The following is an 11,349-nucleotide window of genomic DNA, read 5'->3' on the forward strand; positions in this document are numbered from 1 at the left end:
CATATGAAAAAGAGCTCAAAAAGACTGAGCACAATCATCAGAAAGTGGTGGGATCCATCATGGAAGCCCCCATCTGCTCACAGTACACCAGAATCATTGGTCAGAAAATTATTCTAATTTTCATTATATAAATAATATATATAAATACAAATACACACAAAAAAAATACAAAATGACAACCTGGAGCATCATGAGGCCCTTATCAAACATCTCAAGCCTACACTTCACATTGTATTGATTATTGACCTGTTAAAAAACGAAAAATAAATAAATAAATAAATATATAATTTAAAAAGGGGGGGGTTGTTTATAGTTTAGCATTTTATAGTGCTAAACAATACAAACAGATTTAAAAATATTTCATTTGTTACAGCATACCTGATTGGATAATGAGTAGTCATTTACCGTCCACATCCCAGCATGCACCTGTGCACAGAGAACCAGGCAGCAAAGTGGGTACTCAATCACCATTGGGGGCTCAGTACACACTGTGGAAAAGGACACCACGTTTGTTGGTACAAATATTCTCACACACACCAACCACCACCAACATACATACCTGTAAACTGCGAGTCACTTCGGTTTTGCTAAGGAGAGCATGAAGTCCTTAATAAAATAAATAAGTAAATAAAAAGCAGAAATTAAGTTTAAAATCCTCAATTTCAAGAAACACTGATAGTACACACTTTTGATAAACTTGGTACATTCGGTCTCCTACCTGCAGGCAATCTAGACACCGGTAGGTGAATGCTGACTTTCTGTTGTGAGACACGGATGGTGTCCACTGAGTGTCCACACATACTAAGAGTGATGGGTTGTTCTCCATCAGTAAAACCGCTGTGGCAGTGAGTCAGAACTGTTAGGCACTTCTTATAGGCTTCAATTAGCACCCACTCCTGCAAATATATAGCACATAACAGGCTCAGCATGGACAGTCCTTATGCAAAAGGCAAATTGCAGGGTGCGTCTTTGATTGATAAACTCAAGGTCATGCACACATCAGATGTTGGAGTAGGTACCTGGCCACTGAAAAGTAGTTTTATGACTGCATTCAGATCTCCTGTTCTGTTAGCTCAAGGCAGCTATTATAAATTGCCGTTATATCCTCTCAGAAATTCAGGTTAGTGTAGGTGAGGCAGCCAGCAATAAATATAATAAATATTTACATATGACCTAGAAATCTTGTCAGAAATCACTTCAGGCTACAACATACATGCACACATACAGGGTGTCCTTAAAAAAAGAAACTTGTAACGATATTAATCGGTACAATATTTAAGGACCTAATAAGGATTACATGCAGCCCTTTGACTACAGAACAGCTTGAAAAATTCTTGGAATGCCGTCACGCAAGTCCTGAGTGCATTGTGTTGGGATGTTCTTCATTCTTCACCAGGAAAACCCCTCCGTTCGTTAAGAGATAAAGGAGACGGACATCTACTGAGTCTGCATTCCAGATACTCCCATAAAAGGGTCAATGATGTTTAAACCTGGTGATTTAGGAGACCACTGTGTTAGTGTTCACCAAACCAGTTTTATACAAGGGTAGTACAATCATGTGACATGGGATTATCATCATGAAGTGTTTGTAGCATACATTTCATCTGGTCTTGAACAATTATTTCCAATTTCTCATGAGTCTAAGTTTTGAGTTCTTTACACCAGGTTATGATTCTTCATGCATTGACATTTGATGCAAAAGGTTTCTGAATGGCAGCCCTGGTTTTGCAAAGCTCATAATGCACAGATTTGCTGAGCCTAGTTCATGGACATGTTCATTTAATAGCTTTACTATGTTCGTCCATAGCTACGGACAGTAGCTTCGTCAGTAGCTTTGACTTGCGACCACTGTTCCTCTTTGCTGAACCCTTTTGTCTATGTTTGATATACTCTTCCTTGATTTTGAAACATTAACGGCGTTTACACACCTAGTTCGTTTGAGCACTCAAAGCGGTCTCAGGCCTATATAAGGTGTATATATGTGAACATTCAAGTGATCTCAGACCCCTCCCTAAAAGGACCCACAAATGAACCATACTCAGGCCACCTTCTGTGGTTTTGATTGATTTATGCATTGTGAAAACAAAGTAGTCTCGGTCTGCTTCACGTTTGCTTCATACAGTAGATAAAGAACTTGAGAGTTGCTGTACATGTATAGCTACAGTTTTCCGTTACCTAACAGAAAAACAACTCAGATGTTTTACTTTGGGATCATGTGGTCCTACAATAATGTCAGCATTTTGTTTAGCAACATGACATAAGCTAACAGAGCCACTGTGGTAATAGCAATTATCATAGCATTTCAGCCAAATGACTGTATCGTGTAAAGCAACCATCTTGAATGGCATAGTCACTATTAAACTATGGGAAAAGAGTTAGTGTGAACACCAAGTGATCAGAGATCTCATCAACACTAAAATTTCCAGAAACAGAACTGGGTCCACTTTCGAGTCCAACTGTACTGTGAACACCAAAAGCACTGAGGCCATTTGCAGCTCCCTTTCAGGTCTCGCTTATATTAAACATAGAACTCCTGAACCTAAATCTTTCGCCATCCCGTCATCAGTGAGCTCGCCTCAATCTCATTAAGTGATGAATGAAATCTGATCTGTGCTGCGACTCTGACCCTTCGGCTCATGATGAATCGAGCAAACGCGCTCAGTTTTTAATTGCAGCGTCCTAACTGAACTAAATGATTTTTATTACTAGAAAAAAGCAAAATGACAGTAGGGGCAATGCCGCAGCGGGCAAGTGATGTAATCGCTGTGTGGCCAAACACCATGTAACACCGGGAACACCGACTAACGCATCAAGCCAATTTTGGGGACTGATGCACCTGCAATTACAACACCCACTATTTAGCCGAACTGGAGCTCTGTCAGTTGCCTGTTAATTCTGAAAACTCATTAAGGGATCATTTTCAGACCATTTTTATAGTGGCTGCATGCTGTTAGCTGGCACAACGATTCACCCATACACAATAGCTGTTTGTGTCAAGATGCTTTTTCATGTACTGTTAGTTATTTTGTCCACTTCCTGCATGTCGAATACTTCCTTCTTATTTGAAGGCTTCCATATATAGATTTAAATTTACAACCACATGTAGAACTTTGACCTTCAAGAAATCCCTACTCGGAGCCAATCATTTCCATACACCTCAAAGACATGACAAAGACAAAAGTCCTGTGATCTTCAGACAGATCTTGTTGGTTTTAGTTTGTGCAGGAATAATATGTGCATTTGCTGCTATGGTCGCACTACCAGAACTCCTGTAGAGTGTGCACATATTGTAATATACTAGTACTGGTGAGTGTGTTAGTACTCACATCACTGGCACACCACTCTTGCATCACTGAGAATGTGTGTGGGTCCATACCCTGCAGAAATCACAAATCCCCAACACACATTATACTACTGATATTAAACAACATGGCTATATTTCACCCCACATGATTATTACATCTATAACTGCAAGTTAACATGGCTTATACAAACACACAAACACACTGCATGCACTTGAGCAGCTCCAAGAAAGCATCAAGTCCTTCCAGAAACTTCTCCCTGAGCTTGTCGGTCCACTCTGTTGGACGGCTAATCAGGACATATCTGAGTTTAAAAAAAAAAGTTTAATGAGAATGATTAGCTATTAATTATCATTAATAATGATATTCTCTGACAGACAGTGTAACACATTCTGCTTTTTTCCAGCCGTACTTGAGGTCTTCTATAAGACTCTGGACCCTGCGGAATTTAAAGACCTTTTGTGCACTGTAGAGTTCAAACTGAAATCGTCCCTGCTGGTCTGGATGTCTCAGGTGATCATGGAGTGTGCGGACGATCGTGGTCATCAGGCTCTCCTCTGTGATCAGCATCCGTGCCTGTAATGAGGATAAGACCACAAATCGGTCTTCTAATAGTGATAAAGTTAACATTTTGTTACAATTCCAATAAATAGTCAAATGAAGTGCACTTCATTCAACCCTACTTTAATAATAAATGTTTTCCCCAAATAGGGAAAACGACCTTGCTGCTAGATCTTTAATCATTCTATTAAGCTGTATATTCACTATACAACTGGGGGGAAAGAACAGTTAAAGTGTGAACATTCAGAATTGAGTGAATCTAAGAAGACTGTTTCTCCCAACACGTACATGATACCAAAGCCACTGCACACCAGATACAGTGGAGCTTGAAATGTGAAAGTTTTCTATATTTCTGCATAAATGAGACCTAAAACATCAGATTTTCCACACAAGTCCTAAAAGTAGGCAAGAACCCAATTAAACAAACCAGACTGAAATATTATACTTGGTCAATTATTTATTGAGGAAAATGATGCAATATTACAAATCTGTGAGTGGCACAAATATTGTACTTCTAACCTTAGAGTAAGAACCTCGAAGATTAGCAGTTAATTTGCCTGAATCTCAAGAGAAAGTGGGTCATGCAGCAAGAAAACAACCTTAAACACACTTTTCTTCTTTAACCATTTTTGGTAGAATGAATTAAGTGAATGTTTTGGAATGTTCAAGTCAAAGTCCTGACCTTAATCCACTAGAAATGTTGTGGAAGGACCTGAAGGAAGCAGTTCATGTGAGGAAACCCACCAACATCCCAGAGTTGAAGCTAAAATTCCTCCAAGCCGATGTGCAGGACTGATCAACAGTTACCGGAACTGTTTAGTTGCAGTTATTGCTGCACAAGGGGGTCACCCCATATCCTGAAAGCAAGGGTTCACATACTTTTGCCACTCACAGATATGTAATATTGGTTCATTTCCCTCAATATATAAATGATGAAGTATTATATTTTTGTCTCATTAGTTTAATTGGGTTCTCTTTATCTATAACCCCAATTCCAAAAAGGCTGGGACAATATGGAAAATGCAAAAAAAACAAAACAAACAAACCCCAAAACCAAAGAGACATTTGAAAATTCAATTCACCCTGTACTATATTGAAAACACATTATTTGATGTTGTACTTTGAATATTTAAAAAATAAATTGAATTCACACTCATTTCAAATCTGATGACTGCAACAAACTCCTAAAAAGTTGTTTAACACTGTGTAACATCACCATTTCTTTTATTAACAAGCGGGATTTTCTACCATTCATCCGTTATAGATTTCTTCAGCTGCGCAACTATACAGTGCCTTGGTTGCACTCTTTTGCGCTTCATAACGCACCACACTTTCTCAATCAGAAACAGGTCAGGACACGAAGGCACGGTGAAAATTTGCACTGACAGGTAATGGAGAACTCCCTGTCATGGTCATCCTTCATGTAGGGCTGGACGATATGGCCAAAATGTATATCACGATATATTGCTTAATTTCGGTCGATACGATATAACTCCGATATCGATATGAACAAAATAAATCCTCAGAAAAACTGCCAAGGACGCCCACAACAGATGTCTGTACCTTCAAACTTCTGTAAAATGAATGCCAAGTCTATGAAACCTCCTCCTATAAAACTATATAATAATTTAGAAATTAAAAAAATTATTTTGAATTTAACCTTCATACAAACAAGAAATGTGAAAATCACTGTCAAATAAACAAAACTCTCACCTTTGTCAATATTAATATCTTTAACTTAATTACTATTTTATTCTTATAGATTGAAATAAAAGTGCTTCAGCCAGGATAAAAAAAATATGAAAAATGCTCAGAGTTGCTGAAGAAAACAGAAAAAGTGTGAGCAATAACAAGAACACATGTTGCCTGGTCCAGGACATTGTTTGGGGGTCGATGACACCCTATGACAGGCTCTAGAGGTTTTCTAGCAAGAAATACAAGCTGGTCTACATTATCTGGCTTCAAAGATGCCCTTTTACATGTGACAATGTTGCCAACCTGTACTAAAAACCCTCTCAGTGGGGAGCTTGTGGCTTGAATACACAAGTAATTGTTTTGCGCAGTTGTCCTACTCTGGGGAAGTTCTTATGAGAGACACTAACAAACAATCTGACAGAGGCTCTACACTTAAGAGAAGGAACTAAAGAATGAAAGTAACACGTGAGTTGCAGACAGTTTTAGTTACTGCGTAGCAGGAGCTCGGGTACATGCTTTAAGTAGTGAATGATTATTTACAAAAACTGTTTTCAGAATTGTAATGCTGTTCTCTCCAGGGAAGGGGTCACAATGTTAACTGATGTCTGCCCCAGAGACAATAACAGCACCGAGACTCTTCCCATAATGTCTAACCTGAAATCTCCTGTAATGCTGCAGACCGAGGGGTCCTGGTCCATGCCACCATGGAGGACATTTTAAGCTCATTGTAAAACACTGATTTTGAGTTTCTTGAAGCATTTTGGTGTTCATTTGGAAGTATGCTTGGCTCTTTATCTTGTTGAAAGCCAAGTCTGAACCTCCTGGCAAAGGCAAGCTAAAGGTTCTGGGCTAAAAATGTGATTGCTCCCCGTCCCTCTCCCTCTCCCCTCCCCCTCCCTCTGATTCAGCGGTTCAACCCCATATACCAGGCAAAAATTACTTCATGTATACAGAGATCCCCAAACTATACACCGAAACCAGACCTCATTTCAGAAACATCTCAAAGAAAAAACATTTTATGCCTACATATTTATTATATATCTATTTTGTAATTGCTTTTTTATATTATGTGACTGTTGTTTTTATAATGCTCAAGTGTTTAAATAAAGGAGTTAAAAGTATTATTTATTTATACACAAAGTGGTATCGAGTATCGTGTATTTTTGCTGGTATCGACTACTAGATTTTTGGTATCGTGACATCCCTAGATTGGACATTCTATGTTTGAGTTATAACAACTTCCTTTTTCATGGTGAAACTTCTTAAATTTGTGAGAGCGCCACGCCCACGACGAGCAGCAAAAATTCAAAAGCTTCGGAATTTAGCATCGTCAATGCCTGTAGATGAGACTGACCGAACGTGATGCCGATCTGATGAAAGCTCCAGGAGGAGTACCGTTAAAGTACGGGCCCGGAAATGGCAAAAAACGGAGGAAAAAATTAAGAGAAAAATCAAAATGCTGACTTCCTGTTGAGTTTTAGGGTATGGGTTCAAGAGACCAGGGAGTCAGCCATTTTAAGTGTTGTCTCAATTGCAAAATCCTTCCAGTGCACTGGAATGTTTGCTCCCTAAAAAAATCCCACAACGCACCACAAAAACCAGGGAGCATCGATACTCACTATGTTCCGCTTACTGGAAATGACCTCATGTCTCTCAGCTAATGTCTCTCTCTAGTGTCTGGTTTAAAATGAGCTCAATCTGCAAACCCAAGGTGCCTGATGTGTCCATTGTTGCTGAATATTTGAATGGAGCTATACTGAGAGCGATTTGTAAATGCACTGTAGCATTGTCTGTCCTGCAGACTTCATAGTTGAAAATGTGAACTGCTTTGCTCCCAAAACTTCTTTAGTGCAGATTAGGGCTGCAACAATTAATGGAATATCGATGCGCGATTAGGATTTTGACTGCCCACGATTAATATGAACATGATCGACTGCGATATTGACATTTAAATTCCGTCCTCCGCTCACAGAAAACTCCACTGCAGATCAAATCAAGCGGCTCCTACACTACAGCCATCACCATAGAGTGGCGCAGGGATGACGTCATTTTGTAGTGCCAACACCCCGAAACGGAATTAGCATTTTAGCCCTCGAGTTGCTAGCTTCACTTCGAGCTCCAGAGCGAGGGGAAATCATGAAATTAGCACGATGCTTAAATAGCACTTCAGAGGTTGTCGGGGACATTAAACCTAATCACGCTGAGTGGGAAAAAAACTGTGCAGATAAACTCGGGGCTCTATGGTGCAACCATTTCACTCGCATTGTGACTGAAAAGTACTTTGTGCGACTGTGAATAAATATTTATTCACACCGGTGCAAGTGAACCTGTTCGGGAGTTGTATAATACAATCGGAATAAAAACTACAGGAAGTCCAAAATACATCTACACCCGCACAACAGTTACTTTCACACTGCTTTTCATCTCCTCAGTCCACTGTACAAGTGTGGAAATACTGCAAAGAAGCCATTATGATGAAGTGACTCTACATCATCTGCTTCTCTCAACTCTCCGATCTCACAACCGCCATCTTTTATTGATCCCGCAAAATGACCTGAACTTTCACCTGCTCGTGTAGACACAGTGGCTTCGGGCGGAGTAAATTAATAATAACGTTACAAGGTGGGTTTAATTCAGACTTCTTTATTAAATAATTCCTCACCAATCACAATCAAGAGTAGCAACTGTTCCGTCTGGTAAACATACAGTACACTGCAGCTCTCCTTCACTAACTCTAATTCACTCCATTTAAACTCACGGTTGCCCAGATATCACTAGAAAAGTCAACATCAGTTTCCATGTTTTGATTTATCCCCCCAAAACACAATATTATCAGCAGACATGGACACTGTACTGGGGAACCGATCTAAAACTGATAAACAAAAATAAAGCTACTAAAATGTAAAGACAGAAATGTGCTTAGTTATAAATAAATCATTTAATATATTTAAAAAAATACATATTAGAATAACTTCATAAAATATAAATAAATGAGAAATGAAATAATGTTTAATTACTATGGGTTGCATTTAATATCAATTTGACCCTAACCTTAGATCACTATTTCCTTAGAAAGCTATCAGCCTTTTTCCTAATATGGATCATTTTTGTGTTAGTCTACTCTTAATTAGGACTCTTTATTGTTCAAGATATTTTAAAATAAATATTTTATGCTGTTTATTTATCAATTAACCAACAGTATTTCTCAATGCTATTATTTTATTCAGTTAACAGTGACCATGAGCAGAGAGATAACATTTAACTGTTTATGACAGACTTTCCTGATTAAAGCGTAAATAAAAAAGATTTGTATCTGGATCAGTTTCAGCTGTAAAAATCCTGATCGGAGCATCCCTAATGAACACCATTAAACTAAAGCGCTTTGCATCTGACGGGTAAATGAACTCACCCAATCACATCCTATATGAGATTATTCAGATATCTACACAATACACACAGAGCGGTTCGAGAACTGACTCCAGCCCAGAACCATGACAGTGGAAATGTCTAATAGTGCAGCTTTAAATATATTTAAGAGGAGGCAGACTTCAAACAGGTTCACGGTTGTTTTGTGCATACAGTCTGTAAAATGAACTGAAAATATTAGATTTAGTTTATCAGAAGGTAAATTAATGTGTCATGACTCACACGATGTTCCTAAATTCTGTCATAATTGACCAGCTCAAGTTCTCATGTCTACTTGTGTTGTATTGTGGCATGAGAAAACTTAAATGTGAAAGTGCAATAAAAAAGATGTCACTAAAATCAATTAATAATCGTGATAAATAATCGAGATCTCAATATTGATGAAAATAATCAGGATTATCATTTTGGCCATAATCGTGCAGCCCTAGTGCACATGAACACCTATAACTTACACAATGTCTGGGGTAACTGTTCTGCTAGACCTGACCAGATTTTCTCATTGACTTCATGCCAATAAAGGGTACAATCAATACCCAGACACCTGAATATTCGAATAATATGCTCCTTCGACAGTGGGACAATCGAGAGTGTCCTGACCAGCTGTCTCACGGTGTAGTACGGGAACTGCACCGCCTCCAACCGCAAGACCCTACAGTGAATTGTGAGGACAGCTGGAAAGATCATCGGGTCTCTCTACCCACCACACACCTCCTTCAACTACCGGTGCATCCACAAAGCCACCAGTATTGTGGACGACCCCTTTCACAGACTATTCACCCCCCTGCCATCTGGCAGAAGGTACAGGAGCGTCCGTGCCACCACCAGCAGACTCTGCAACAGTTTCTTCCCTGAGACAGTCAGATTACAGTGCTCACCTGGGCTAGTCAAACACCTCACCCAGTAAGACTCATACCACTGCACACCGCACTAACCCAGTAAGACTTTACATAGCTGCATCAGTCACTTTATACTAGAGAACTATTTCTGCTGCCAGTATTGCTGCAGTACATGTGCTGCTACATACACAGTAGCTTACAGTTACAGTCCATGTCCTGTGTATCTACTGTCCTGTGTATTTGCCGTTTTGTGTTTTTATTGTGTTGCACTCGTCTCACACAGAACAGTACGCAAGACTACATGAAGTGCAAATACACAACTGTGTTGCATCATGGTCCAGAAGGAATGTCACTTTGTTCCAGTGTATACAAGCTATATAGAGGAATGACAATAAAAACCCACTTGACTTAACTAATGGCACCTCAAAAGGTTAAATGTGTATTCGAATACCTGGGCACATCCCTAATTAGAAAGACTATTAACTACTAAACTCGAAGTGTAATACATTCTGCACTAGGAAAGAATAAGGATGCTTGTTAAATGAACTTCACTTAGTGTTGTGGTTATAGCACATGGAGCCATTGCTTATTATAATAATGAACAGCTATGAGAGTAAAAGCACTGCAAACCCACATAAAAATTAAAGCATATTTCTAATTCTGAAAAAAAATGACATACTGCTGTACCTGCAGTGAAGATTTTCCCTGCACCCGAGAACACCACCACACGGCACTCTGAGTCTTCAGCAATCTGATTAAAGCATTCGATCATTTCACTGTAGGGGAAAAAAGCACTAATGATGTTATTATGCAAAGTTGCCTATAACGGAGTATAAAGCCAACGCCTTATATAACAAAACAAAGACGTCCAATGCAACAAAGCAGAATTATACAAGGGGGAAATTAACATTTTTTTTTTTTAAACCTAAATGTCTTCCAAAAAAATTTTTTTTTTTTTCATACTTTCATTTTCCCCCCAGATAGCCTTTAAGAACGCTTTTGACAAGAGAAGAATGTATTGAAATCATTCTCATGCCTGGATCAGGAAGCTGTGGCAAGGTTGCGATGGACTAACAGGAAACATGGCGAACACAGCAAACATACAACACAGTTTCCAAACTTATTAACAAATTCAAAAAGACTGCACGTGTTGCAGACCAACCGAGAAGTGCACGTCCACTGACGAAGGCACAACCGACCTGGTACTGGCAAACAGTCCCTTATGTATGGAGACTTTTGGAAAACCCTGTAGTTATGTCCTTTATTTGATGGAAAAACATACCTCCAGTAGGCCTAGTTCATGGCGTTGCGTTAGAGGTCGGTGCAGCTCTACAGGAGTGATGTGATTGGCTGGGTGGGTGACTGACAGGGTGGTGAAGGGTGGAGTGGGGCCTCCTGAAGTCGACATGTCTCGAACAGCGTTCAGAGTAGGAAACCACAGGCTCCTGTCTGATAAACACCAGTCAACAGGTTAATATGATGACTATTTACGGAGATGAATAAAGGACACAAGACTATGGCCCCATACA

At 39.3% G+C, this 11,349-nt stretch overlaps 1 long non-coding RNA gene across 3 annotated transcripts; it reads right to left on the reverse strand.

Annotated features, from left to right (window-relative positions):
- Nucleotides 1–778: 778 nt before the first annotated feature.
- Nucleotides 779–11,131, reverse strand: LOC128604742 (uncharacterized). Of its 3 annotated transcripts, XR_008385270.1 has the most exons (6): nucleotides 11,103–11,131; nucleotides 10,508–10,596; nucleotides 3,759–3,878; nucleotides 3,508–3,606; nucleotides 3,327–3,377; nucleotides 779–896 (listed from the first exon to the last, which is right to left on the reverse strand). It is a non-coding gene; the product is annotated as an uncharacterized LOC128604742 (long non-coding RNA). The 3 variants fall into 3 exon arrangements; XR_008385268.1 differs by lacking the exon at nucleotides 779–896 and having other exon boundaries at nucleotides 3,064–3,377; XR_008385269.1 differs by lacking the exon at nucleotides 779–896 and having other exon boundaries at nucleotides 3,064–3,377; nucleotides 3,715–3,878.
- Between the last annotated feature and the right edge of the window lie 218 nt (nucleotides 11,132–11,349).

This window comes from Ictalurus furcatus, unplaced genomic scaffold (genome assembly GCF_023375685.1).
Source record: "Ictalurus furcatus strain D&B unplaced genomic scaffold, Billie_1.0 scf2, whole genome shotgun sequence".
Classification (NCBI taxonomy): domain Eukaryota; kingdom Metazoa; phylum Chordata; class Actinopteri; order Siluriformes; family Ictaluridae; genus Ictalurus; species Ictalurus furcatus.